Source organism: Capricornis sumatraensis, chromosome 10 (assembly GCF_032405125.1).
Source record: "Capricornis sumatraensis isolate serow.1 chromosome 10, serow.2, whole genome shotgun sequence".
NCBI lineage: Eukaryota > Metazoa > Chordata > Mammalia > Artiodactyla > Bovidae > Capricornis > Capricornis sumatraensis.
The window spans coordinates 8,088,399-8,101,283 of record NC_091078.1 but is presented as its reverse complement, the minus strand read 5'-3'; the positions used below and the strand labels follow the sequence as shown (position 1 = coordinate 8,101,283).

Genomic DNA, 12,885 nt, shown 5'->3' with positions numbered 1-12,885 from the left:
CACACACACACACACACCAAGTAAGTCTAATCTTGTCCCCTCAAAAGTTGCTAACATAATATTAGGGGAAATTAAAACTGAGAGGATTTTATAAATAATTGAGTTTTACATATTTCTTAGAGTTTGGAGCCAAATTATGATGGATTCATTCAGCAAATAAATTCTGAGCACTTGCTGTGTGAGGGGGTATGTACATGTCCAAAAGGGCAACCTACTTAATAAGAGTGGACGGCGGGAATAAAATCGTATTTGAATTTATACACACACACACACACACACACACACACACACACATACATATATTTACTAGAACAAATACCGTCTCTCACTTCCATGTAATTGTAATATTTTACATTTTAAAATTAACCTTGGCCTAATTCTTCATGTGTCTTTGGTAACTATGAAAAAGGAGTTGCTAAGTATTGGAAAAATACTGGGAATACCAAAACCTGGTACTTAGAAAACAAAATATTCAACATAATTTATGATGGGTATGTGCCTGACACAAATAGATGCATACATAACAAGGTGGATATGAAACACAGGAGATTCTTAAAATACATTAGTTCAATGATGAAATTCACTTTCTGTGAAAAACAGATCCAGAGTGCATAAGTGACAATTAACAGTCCAGTTGTTTTTGTTTTAGAGGGAAGAGAGATACAGAAAGAGATTTAGACAATTTATGCTGACTTTCAGTAAGTCTTCTTAGTTAAAGATATTGTCTTATTATAGAGGCTACTTAATACAGTATTTTCTAATGGGTTATCGGACATATCCACTTTATAGCAATTCCCCTTGGGTATCCGTGTCCAAATAACGTGCATTTCTACTTGACTAATTCAATTAGGAGGACAACAGACACCTCAGGGGAGACATTTAACGTCTTTCTTCAGAAGGACTCCTGTGAGTGGTAATGAAAACCAAGCATGTTATCCCTTTCACTTTCTTTTCTCCCTAATATCTCAGATAACAGGAATTAATTTACATCCAACAATCTTTTACTTTAAACTCTACATTGAAAGACTCCTGTATTTAGTGCTTTTGTGTTTTCCCTTATTCTTGAAATGCCAGAGCTGTTTCTAGAATCTCTTGGATAAGCCAAATCAACAATAGGAGCAATGCTACCTTCTCTCTCTGCATAAATACCCACTTTTCACTGAGGGAAGGGATGTGGTTACAGGCATTGTAGAGAAGTGGTGCTCATTTTCCTTCTGAGCGGATGCACAGTGCCTGCTGCAATCTCCAAAAACAGTCTGCTAACATAACAATATACCAGCTACAGAATTTCAACAGGATCACTGTGGGGTTTTCTGTGCACATACCCAACTATTGACACACAGTCTAAAGCAATGCTGCGATTGTACAGTTGGGAAAATGGTGACGGTACTCATGGTGCTAGTTGATGGAATGTGTACACACTTAGGCTTGCTTTTCTATTGTGCTCAATTCATCAAGCTGAAATTGAGTGCCTAGTGAGAGTCCAGCACTGAGTTATATGTTGTGTGAAGAAAGCAACTTTTCTGTGCTTTTGAAGCATTTAGATGGTGAGAAGAGTAATAATAAAAAATAGAAGATGAATAAATTATAAGATGAAAGATAGCCAGTGACATGGAGAAATGCATCAACTGTGTTAGGTGTGGGAAAAAAATTTTTTTTCAGTACATAAGAGTCAAAAGGTAGAATGAGATCAACAACATTCCTCCACAGGATTTAAAAAACAGATAGAAACTAACTAAACTGTATAAGAATTCTGAAAGTCAGTCAAAGATCTACAGTAACTAGGTGAACACCCAATCACGAAAAGGCCGAGTTTGAAATGGTACAGAGTTTTGTGGCAGTTTTATTTGCCCTTTCCTACCCCATTCTCAGCATAGTGCAGAAGCACACTTGGGAGGAAATGGTGGTTTAGTCTCCAGTTGCTTTCAATGAACCAGAGAGACCAGAGAGGACTGAATTTGCAACATTATACTCTGTAAACTGCCTTAGGGATTGGTCTCTTTAACCTACATTGGAATTGAGACAGCCAAAAAAAAAAAAAAAAAGCAGCTTGCATCTCAGGCAAGTGGAAGCACAGGAAGCAGCAGGCATGGCTCATGAAAATTACAACATAGTTACAGACATGTAGACTCCTGAGACAAGAAATTCCTCATTAAAGAATACAATAGACAGCGAAAGCCCCAAGAGAAAACAAGGATGGGACTCTTAATGTATTATATTTAAATATACTTGTGTATATAAGGGAATTATAAAACACACACACACACACACACACACGTAAAGAGTACAAATACCTAGAAAAGTGTGCACACACAGTACAAATACCTATAAAAGCCCATAGAAGAACCTAAGCCTTCATACTAGGCTGATGAGTGACTTTCTTCCTCTGCATGGAGTCAGTTTGTAAAGACCAGGAAAGGTAACTGTTTTGTTGTTGTTTTGTTTTAACAAGTATCTCTGTCCAAGACTAGTAGAGTTTACAGTGATTCTGAGGCATCTGAAACTGTATTAAGGCCAATGATTCAGTGACATAAGAAGGGATAAAGAAAGCAACTATTGGTTAAACCTAATTGCAGAATTCTCCAATCAAATTTTCTTTGGGATTTGAACCATATGTTTTTAAATGCATAATTAATCTAAAGTGATAGCATGAATTCTAAATACTTAGGAAGCTGTGTACTACCATGAACACTAAGCTCTTTTAATAGAGCACAATAACCTCTATTGACTGAGTGAGAATAATGCTGTTCAGAGATCACAGGGATGCTCCAGCCGTGTGAGATCAGACTTGTGCTCCTGAAAATTAGTTTGAGATTCTTTAGACTTATCCTATTATGTCTTTTTGTATGTCATACCAGTGTAAACTTCAAAATAATTAAAAACAATAGACAAGAACTTCTAATCTCTTTTAGTATTCTTTTATGTAAGGAATAATTGATTGGGGGAAGTGGATTACATTTCAGAATCCAGACAGGCTTCTTTTGTTAACTACTTTTGACTTTTTATCTGCTTTTTAAATTTCCTTGCCTATTTAGAAAGCACAGGGCCATTCTCTTGTGTTTCTTTTTTGGTGCAAGACAGTGGAGAAAGGCACATGGCATAAAGTTGAAGGATATCCACCATCCAATTTAATATCCTTAGATAACTGACATTTTTAGAGAAATAATCCTTTGAAATCATATAAGGTAATGTGAAAGGAAAAAAGCATGGAAGCTGGAGTCAAACTGACTTGGGTTTTTATACCGATGCTGGTACTTAATAGCTATGAAACATTAGGAATTGAATTAAATCATTGAGCCTTAGTTTCTTGGTCTGAAATATGGGAATAGCAATACTTCTGGCTCAGATAAATATATATGTAACCATATATATGACTATATCTATATCTACCTATCTATATACAAGCTTGACAGATAGTAAAAAAAAAAACTACCATCAAAAAAGCTGTTTCTGTCTTGTCCTAAAAGAGGGTTCCTAATGTTATTGAGGTTCATCTATTAGGATAAATGAAAGAAACCAGGCGCAGAAGACCACATACTGACATATTGTCTATTTCCATTTATATGAAAGGTCAAGAATAGGCAAATATACAGAGACAAAATTAGATTAGTGATTGTCTGGGACTAGGAAGAATACAAGGTGGCTTTGGGGGATAAAAATATTCTACAGTTAAGCAGTGGGAATTGTTGTACCACTCTAAATACACTGAAAGAAGGAAATTGAATTGTATACTTTCAAAAGATGAATTTTATATATGTTAATAATATCTCATACACTTTCAAAAGGTGAATATTATGACACATTAATAATATCTCAGTAAAGGCATTTTGTATGCTGACATGAATATCCTAAGTAAAATAATCTGTGCCTATGGAAAAATGGGAAATTTTATTTGTGCTAGGGGGAGGTGGGAAAGGAGGCAGGATCTCTTGTAAGTCTTTCCGAGTATCTGTCTTTGAGTTGGCTTAATGATCAATTTTGTCTGTTAATTACTCCCCAAATCACAGTGGCTCATCATTTTTTTCTTATTTACGTTCACAGTGGCATCTATTCACATCTGTTTGTTTCTTCTCCTCTCTGCTGTGTCTGCTCTACACAGCTCTGCTTAGCTCTGTCTACTTGTCTTCTCATTCCTAAAGCAGCTGCTATAATGGGGCACGCTGATCCTCCTGCCATAGGGAAAGAGAAGACAGATTCAAACCTGTTAGCTTCTTTTTTTTTTTTTTTAAAATTTTGTGCCAGATATGTTAAGTATATAACATGGATTATCTCATTTAAAAATAAATAATAATTTTTTTTTATTGAAGGATAATAGCTTTACAGAATTTTGTTGTTTTCTGTCAAACCTCACCATGAATCAGCCATAAGTTTACATATATTCCGTCCCTTTTGAAGCTCCCTCCCATCTTCCTCCCCAAATCCCACCCCTCTAGGTTGATACAGAGCCCCTGTTTGAGTTTCCTGAGTCATACAGCAAATTCCTGTTGGCTGTCTGTTTTGCATATGGTAATGCAAGTTTCCATGTTACTCTTTCCATACATCTCACCCTCTCCTCCTCTCTATTAGCTTTTAATGCTTCTCTCAGAGTATATAGCTGTTCACATGTCATTGGGCAAAGCAAGTCACGTGGTCAAACCTAGTAAACATGCATTCCTTCCATGGAATAAGGTGACTGTGAATATCCGTAGTCGATCGATAAGACAGTCTACTGTTGTTGGAAGAAGACCTGTCTAGCATCCTCACGAGAGCTTGTGAAAGTGAAAGTCACTCAGTCGCATTCGACTCTTTGCAACCCCATGGACTATACATGGATTCTCCAGGCCATAATACTAGAGCATAACCCTCCATAATTGCCTTTCATCCCTCTGCTTGTCCCCCAATCCACGTGTTTATCTTGTTTCCTTTTTCCTCATTGAGATATTTCCCTTGGTTTTTATCAAGGGTAAATTTATAAATAATTTTCCTTTGCCATGAAAATCTCTTTGAAGTGTCTACTGAGATGTCTTATGCCTTCCACTCCTTCCCCTCTTTGCCAGGCTTTAAAATTACAGCCAGTTAGTGTCACTAATGGTTCTCTATCAAATTTAACTCTTAACAGTCTGGCTTGAACTCTCTCAGTCCATTGAAATTTTTCTTTTTAAAAATTTCAGTGGCCTTGATTCCCAATACATTTTATTTTTTCAGCCATTATTTATTTTGATCTTGGTGACATTTAAAATGCAGAATATCTGACTTCTAAAGTGCAGAATATCTGACCCCTCCTTGCCTAACAAATTTCACATTCTTTCCCTACACTCCTTTCCTGTTGATCTAAGTTTTCAGTTTTTACTTCTGAGCGTGTGACTCACATATCTACATGTTTATTCAGCTTTCTTTGATTAAAAAAATAAGAGTCAAAAGTGATTACTATGTTTAGTTAATCATGTTCATTTGCATAATAATATAAATCATGTTTAAATAGAATGGACATAGAAAGTTTTTTTCCTGAAGAAATTAAAAATAATCTTAGGCTTAATGATTCTACTATAAGTATTATCTTGTGTGGCCACAAGTTGTTTGCAAATTTAAAGTACAACTCTGGTGTGCAAATCATAGAATTCAAATAATCTTAGTTAGATGTACAGCTTAGCTTAAGTATTCAGGAGTACAGTATCAAGCTGATAAAGAATCAGTATTTGTGGATATATTTTGTAATATTTATTAATTAACCAGGGAAAGAAGGGAAGAAATTGGGGTAGTAATGATCAGCATCTTGTATTTCACAACCAGCCACTTTATAAAACTTTATGATTTATTTCTTTAACAAAGCCATAGCGTAACTAGAATATCTTCCATTTTAAAATAAGGAAATAGACAATTTGAGAACTGAAGTAATATACATGAATCTATTTCAGTGTAATTGGTAGAGCTCTATGTCTTCCCAGGGCTGTGTAACTTGGTGCTGCGTGTGCGTGTGTGTTGTGCAGGGTGTATGTCTGGCCTTGTAGTTGTGTCACTAGCAACTAGACTTCGCATGTAAGAAAAATCCATCATAAAAGGAAAGTTGCAAAATAATCAGCTATAGGACCAAAGCAGAAAATCTTTTAAATGAGACAGGGTTGGGGTGACAAACTGAGAAGGTTGATTAAGGGAAGGAGCATTCAGTCTCAGGGGTTCCAGAGCTGAGATGGGGCTCGTAAAACACACCTGTTGCCCCCTCTGATAGGAGACCCTCAGCTGCAATGCAAGCCATCAGGCTTTTTCCATTCAGGAGGCCAAACCAAAAATTCAAGGCTTCAGTTCAGTTCAGTTGATCAATCGTGTTTGACGCTTTGCGACCCCATGGACTGCAGCACACCAGGCTTCCCTGGCCATCAACAACTTCCAGAGCTTGCTCAAACTCACGTCCATCAAAACAGTGATACCATCCAACCATCTCATCCTCTGTTGTCACCTTCTCCTCCTGCCTTCAATCTTTCCCAGCACCAGGGTCTTTTCCATTGGTCAATTCTTCCCATCAGGTGGCCAAAGTATTGGAGTTTCAGCTTCAGCATAAATCCTACTAATGAATATTCAGGACTGATTTCCTTTAGGATTGATTGCTTTGATCTCCTTGCAATCCAAGGAACTCTCAAGACTCTTCTCCAATACCACAGGTCAAAAGCATCAATTCTTTGGTGCTCAGCTTTCTTTATAGTCTTAACTCTCACATCCATGCATGACCACTGGAAAAACCATAGCTTTGACTAGACAGACCTTTTTGGCAAAGTAGTGTCTCTGCTTTGTAATATGCTGTCTAGATTGGTTATAGTGTTTCTTCCAAGGAGCAAGCATCTTTGATTTCATGGCTGAAATCACCATCTGCAGTGATGTTGAAGCCCCGCCCCAAAAAGTCTTTCACTGTTTCCACTTTTTCTCCATTTATTTGCTATGAAGTGATGGGGATGAATACCATGATTTTAGTTTTTTAAATGTTGAGTTTTAAGCCATATTTTTCACTCTCTTCTTTCACTTTCAACAAGATGCTCTTCAGTTCCTCTTCACATTCTGCCATTAGGGTGGTGTCAACCGCATATCTGAGGTTATTGATATTTCTCCTGGCAATCTTGATTTCAGCTTGTGCTTCATCCAGCCTGGCATTTTGCACAATATACTCTGCATATAAGTTAAATAAACAGGGGACAGTATACAGCCTTGACATACTCCTTTCCCAATTTGGAACCAGTCCATTGTTCCATGTCCAGTTCTAACTGTTGCTTCCTGACCTGCATACAGATTTCTCAGGAGGCAGGTGTGGTGGTCTGGTACTACCGTCTCTTTCAGAATTTTCCACAGTTTTTTATGATCCACACAGTCCAAGGTTTTAGAGTATTCAATAAAGCAGAAGTAGATGTTTTGGGGAGACTCTCTTGCTTCTTTTATGATATAACAGATGTTGGCAATTTGATTTCTAGTTCCTCTGCCTTTTCTAAAACCAGCTTGAACATCTGGAAGTTCATGGTTCATGTGCTGTTGAAGCCAAGCTTGAAGGATTTTGAGCATTACTTTGCTAGTGTGTGAGATAAGTGTGATTGTGCAGTAGTTTGAACATTCTTTGGCATTGCCTTTATTTGGGATTGGAATGAAAACTGACCTTTACCAGTCCTATAGCCACTGCTGAATTTTCCAAATTTCTGGCAAATTAAGTGCAACACTTTGACAGCATCATCTTTTAAGACTTGATATAGCTCAGCTAGAATTCCTTCACATGCACTAGCTTTGTTTGTAGTGATGCTTCCTAAGGCCCACTTGAGTTCAGACTTCAGGATGTCTGGCTTTAGGTGAGTGATCACACCATCATGGTTATTTGGGTCATGAAGATCTTTTTTGTACAGTTCTGTGTAGTCCTGCCACCTTTTCTTAATGTCTTCTTCTCTCAGTTCCATACCTTTTCTGTCCTTTATTATGCCCATCTTTGCCTGAAATGTTCCCTTTGTATCTCTAATTTTCTTGAAGAGATCTCTTGTTTTTCCCATTCTATTGTTTTCCTCTATTTCTTTGCACTGATTTCTGAGGAAAGCTTTCTTATCTCTCCTTGCTATTTGGAACTCTGCATTCACATGTGTATATCTTTCCTTTTCTCCTTTGCCTTTAGCTTCTCTTCTTTTCTCGGCTATTGTAAGGCCTCCTCAGACAACCATGTTGTCTTTTTGCATTTGTTTTTCTTGGGGCTGTTCTTGATCACTGCCTCCTGTACAATTTCACAACCTCTGTCCATAATTCTTCAGGCACTCTGTCTATCACATCTAATCCCTTGAATCTATTTGTCACTTTCACTGTATAATTGTAAGGGATTTGATTTAGGTCACACCTGAATGGTCTTGTGGTTTTCCCTACTTTCTTCAATTTAAATCTGAATTTTGCAATAAGGAGTTGATGATCTGAGCCACAGTCATTTCCTTGTCTTGTTTTTTTCTGATTTTCAGAGCTTCTCTATACATATGTATGTATATATATATTTGGCCAAACCAATGATTAAAGGCTTGGTTAAGGCTCTGTCCAAGCTGTCAGAAGAGTAGACTGTGACACTGTATTCTGAGCAGTCCACAGTGACGGTCCCTTTGCAGATGAACAAAGCTTGGCCAGTCTGCCCTTCTCTCCACACAGTGTCCGCTGCCAGCTTCAGCACAAGTAACCTGCTTGTTTCGTGAGATGGCTGTGCTACTTAGAAGAAATTCTTTGGTTGTTGTTAATATGGTTTAGCTGTGCTTTAGCATCTGGCCTATGCTTCTTATTTATAGTCTCTATCTGATGTCAGTTCTTGGCTCTTGAACCCAGGATCTCAGTGAGTGGAAGCAAAGTGTCCTCTTTACTCCTGTCTTTCTGCAAGACACAGCTTCACTGATGCCACACGCCTCCACTTCTAACAGACTGTGTGCTTCCTTGTGTGCGTTAGCTGCTTAGTCATGTCTCACCCTTCGCGACCCCATGGGCTGTATGTTGCCTGCCAGGCTCCTCCATCCATGGGATTTTCCATGCAAGAATATTGGAGTGGGTTGCCATTTCCTGCTCCAGGGGATCTTCCCGACCCAGGGATCGAACCCAGGTCTCCCACATTGTAGGCAGACACTTTACCATCTGAGCCACCAGGGAAGGCCATGCTTCCTTGTACTATGACTTATATTGGGAAGTGCTGGAGTCTTGCGATTATGAACCTCGACTCTGTTTGCGATTATGAACTTGGACTCTTTTGTCAGAAAGACTAGAATTGACCCTCTGTTTAATCATGATAGCCTTATCTCCCTTATTGGTAAACAATACTCTACTTCATCAGGTTGTGGTGAAGACTCAATTCTTTCAGGAAAATAAAGCATGATCACAGTGTTAAAAACATAGTGAGTTGTCAATAAATATTAACTTTTATTATATTTATTATCATTAGGACTCTGTGCAAGTCTTTGTATGTTTTTTCCCCAAGAAGCTATCTTCCTGTGTTTACTAGCATCAGTTATATTTTTGCCTTAGGCAGTCTCCTGACTTGGTTCTAGAGTAGACTTTTTTCTCTCTTTTTCATCTCTCACTTCAATTCTACCAGTTTTATTCCCAAATATTGTACCCCTTAATGTTTCTTCTCATTAATTGTTGCTGTTTTTTGTGGTTTTTTTGTCTGTGCTCTTAATGGTAATTTATCTGTGCTCTTAATCGACATATATATACATATATATATGTATATATATAAAACATGGCCTCCCTGGAATACTGTGATGAGTAAAATGCATCACAGATTTAAAATGTTCTTTATAAACTCTTAAGTGTTATTTGGTTAAATGAATGACAACCTTATTTTACAAGATATTGTAAATTTAAATGATAGAAAACATTCACTTCCAGAAATACTGTGTACTCATCTTTATTTTCCTCTTGGCCTATTACTGCTAAAGTTCTTTTTTTCCTATGGAAATGGAAAAAAACTAATTACCACAGATGAATGGAAATGCTCTGAAAAGATTAGTCATTCAGTATTGATTATTCCTCGATCAGGATCTAATTCATATTGCGTCATCCCTAACTGGTTGCTGTGCTCTCTTGTTTGCTGAAATGGGCATCACAGTTTCTACTCTTGGCCTTACATTTGCTGCTCAGTTTCTATACTTTCATCCCTAAAGCCTTTGATGTGATTACTCTGAGGGGAAGCACTCAAAACCACAAAAAAATGGATAAATAAAGTTTAGGCATCCCTTCAATGCCATGGTTTCCTCTCCATTTCTAAAGTAAAAAAATAGAAATAGGAAATATTTAGAGACTGTATGGAAAGAATCAGGAATATTCTGTTGACAAGAATCCATATGCAAAATTCTGCAAAAGGATTAGGCAAATATAAGTATATAGTACCTGTGGTTCTTAAATTATGATTTTTGATTGTCACTGAGCCTTTGTGAGCATTAATCTTGCTTCATAGGAGGGTAGTCACACTGAGCCCAGCCTTGCCATCCTGGGCCAGCATTTCTATTCCTCAGTAGACTGATGCCAGGATTGATCCTATAGTAGTTCTAAATTTTCTGTGTATGTTCTTAGTTCTAACTATGTCCCAGTAATAGCTGTCCCTGTTTTCCCATCTATTAACATTTGGCTGTAATTATGAGGATTTTGCAGCTTTAGCATCAAGATTTTGGAGGCCCAGGTTTCTAGTCCTGGTACTAACCTTCAAGCTGAGGAACAACTTGGAAGAAATGTGGTACAGGGAAATGCTCTTGTTCAGAGTTTTACAAATTGTGGTCCTCAGGCAGCCCTCATGACACCAGGGAGTCTGGTAGAAGCACATGCTCCAAGGCCCTTCTGAGACCTGCTGAGTCAGAGTCTCTGGGGGTAAAGTCGATCCATGTATGTTTTAATGAAGCCTTTTAGAGATTCAGAGAAGCACACGCTTAGTGCCTAGACAGTGAGATTTTGTTAACCTTCCTGAGGATGCAAGCATGGGAGAAAGTAGGTAATGAGTAGGGAACCATAGTACATAATGAGGCACCCATGGTATTAGGGCTGGAGGGCAAGTGTGGGACACTCATAAATCAAGAGTCCAGGTTCCCTGAAATAAGCCCTGGAAGGAGAAGACCTTGCTGTAAAAAAAAAAAAAAAAGCATCAACTTCATTATCCAGCTATCCAGCACAGGTCTTAACAGCTGCAGATGTGCAATGATTTTCTTAAATGAATCAATGAGTAACTTCAGATACATTTCAGATATCAAAATTTCTGTCTTGGAAGGGCAGGGCAGAAGGGCTCTGACACACAAAAAGAAAGTAAGTTGATATGAGGGATTTCTAGGAATATATTCACAACCTATCTGGGGGTTTAGAACTTAGGACAGAGACCAGCATGGGCTATACTCAAAACTTGGACTTCACAGTTGAAAGAGATTAACAGGAAGATGTGCTTCCATTGAAACAGATATTATGAGCTTATCGAGTCAGGTCATAGCAGGCAGGACAATGGTGAGTGGGTCTCCTAGATAAAAGACATCTATTTGCTCTGCCCCATAAAGGATGTAGGGACTTCTGACTCAAGGCTCTCAAGGCAGCTTACTGATTAGCTGTCTCAAACTCCTTGGACCTTTGTAAAGGGGAGCCAACAACATCTGACCTCACGTGAGAATCTTCGTTCTTAAAATTGATGGTGATGATGTGAAAAAAGGGATACCAGGAATAGATGATTCACTCTCTCTTTTTTGGTTGTGCTGGATGGCCTGAGGTATCTTAGTTCCCCAACCAGGGATCAAACCTGTGTTCCCAGTGGTGGAACAGGGAGTTTTAACCACAAGACCACCAGGAAAGTCCCAGATTGTTCTGTTTTTAATGCAGTTGTCTTCCCAGAAAGCTACAAGGCAGCTATAGCTTTGTACAAAAAAATCAGGTTCCATTCCCTTTTTAAGAGGTTTCCTTCCATGTAACTAATAGACATTTCCTAGAATCTTGAGTTGCAATGTGTGGACAATGCTTACCCCTCAAGGTCAGTTTATGACAAATGATCTCTAACACCCCCAGTACCTGAACAACATGGTAGTTTTGAGTATAGTGTCCACAGCTCTCAATTGTCTGTTAGTGTTTAGGCAGAAGCAGTGCTCTGGAATTTAGAGACAGGACCAAATCCTACCTTTTTTCTCTTATGAGTATTTCTAAGAAAAATTTTAAAAATACTATCTGCACTAGATTTTAATTTGCTTTTCATACCTTAAGACCACCTGTAAATGTAATTATACTGTAAATTTCTAACCTCTAGCATTTAGTAATTTTTTTTTTCTTGTATTTCAATCTATTAGCATACATGTTAGTCATTTATAATGGCTTTCTGGTCAACAAAATGCAATGTATTGAAAGAGTCACATGCTTGCTGGTTTGCACCTGGATTAACAGGGTGGATCTTGAATATGGTTTGGACGTTTAGTACATGGTTCACCTGCTGGTTTTTTCCACTTTTAAAAGAAAATTTCAGAATCAATCTGATATGTTTCCGACTCCAGGCACTGCCTTGGCTTTTTCTTTGGCTTTGTGCGCTCGGGCAAGTTGTTAAATTTCCTTGAGCCTTAGTTTTGCTAGGTGTAAAATGAAAGTTATAATAGCTCTATCTCAGGGTTGTTTTAAAGATTAAATAAGGTGATGTATGTAAAGAATTTAGCCCAATGTGTAGCACATGTCAACACTTAATAACTATGAACTTTTGTTATAATTACTCCTACCACTATTTTTAAAATGATTGCTATTTATAATTACTATTATAGTCACCATTATTATGTTCAAGTTCTTGCATTAATAGCCCTTAAATTTGTCACCTTCGGTGTGACTGCTGCATGCTGACTCCCGGTTTTCCCTTGATCTGATTTTCCTTGCTTCCGATTGTTGACTTACAATATATTCACAACCTAAAAGTTGAGAGTT

General features: G+C 37.9%; 1 protein-coding gene across 4 annotated transcripts in view; it reads left to right on the top strand.

Moving 5' to 3' along the window:
- NRG3 (neuregulin 3) overlaps positions 1-12,885 on the top strand; it is a 1,218,667-nt gene that overhangs the window by 640,021 nt on the left and 565,761 nt on the right. The gene's annotated exons all lie outside the window — the stretch shown is intronic.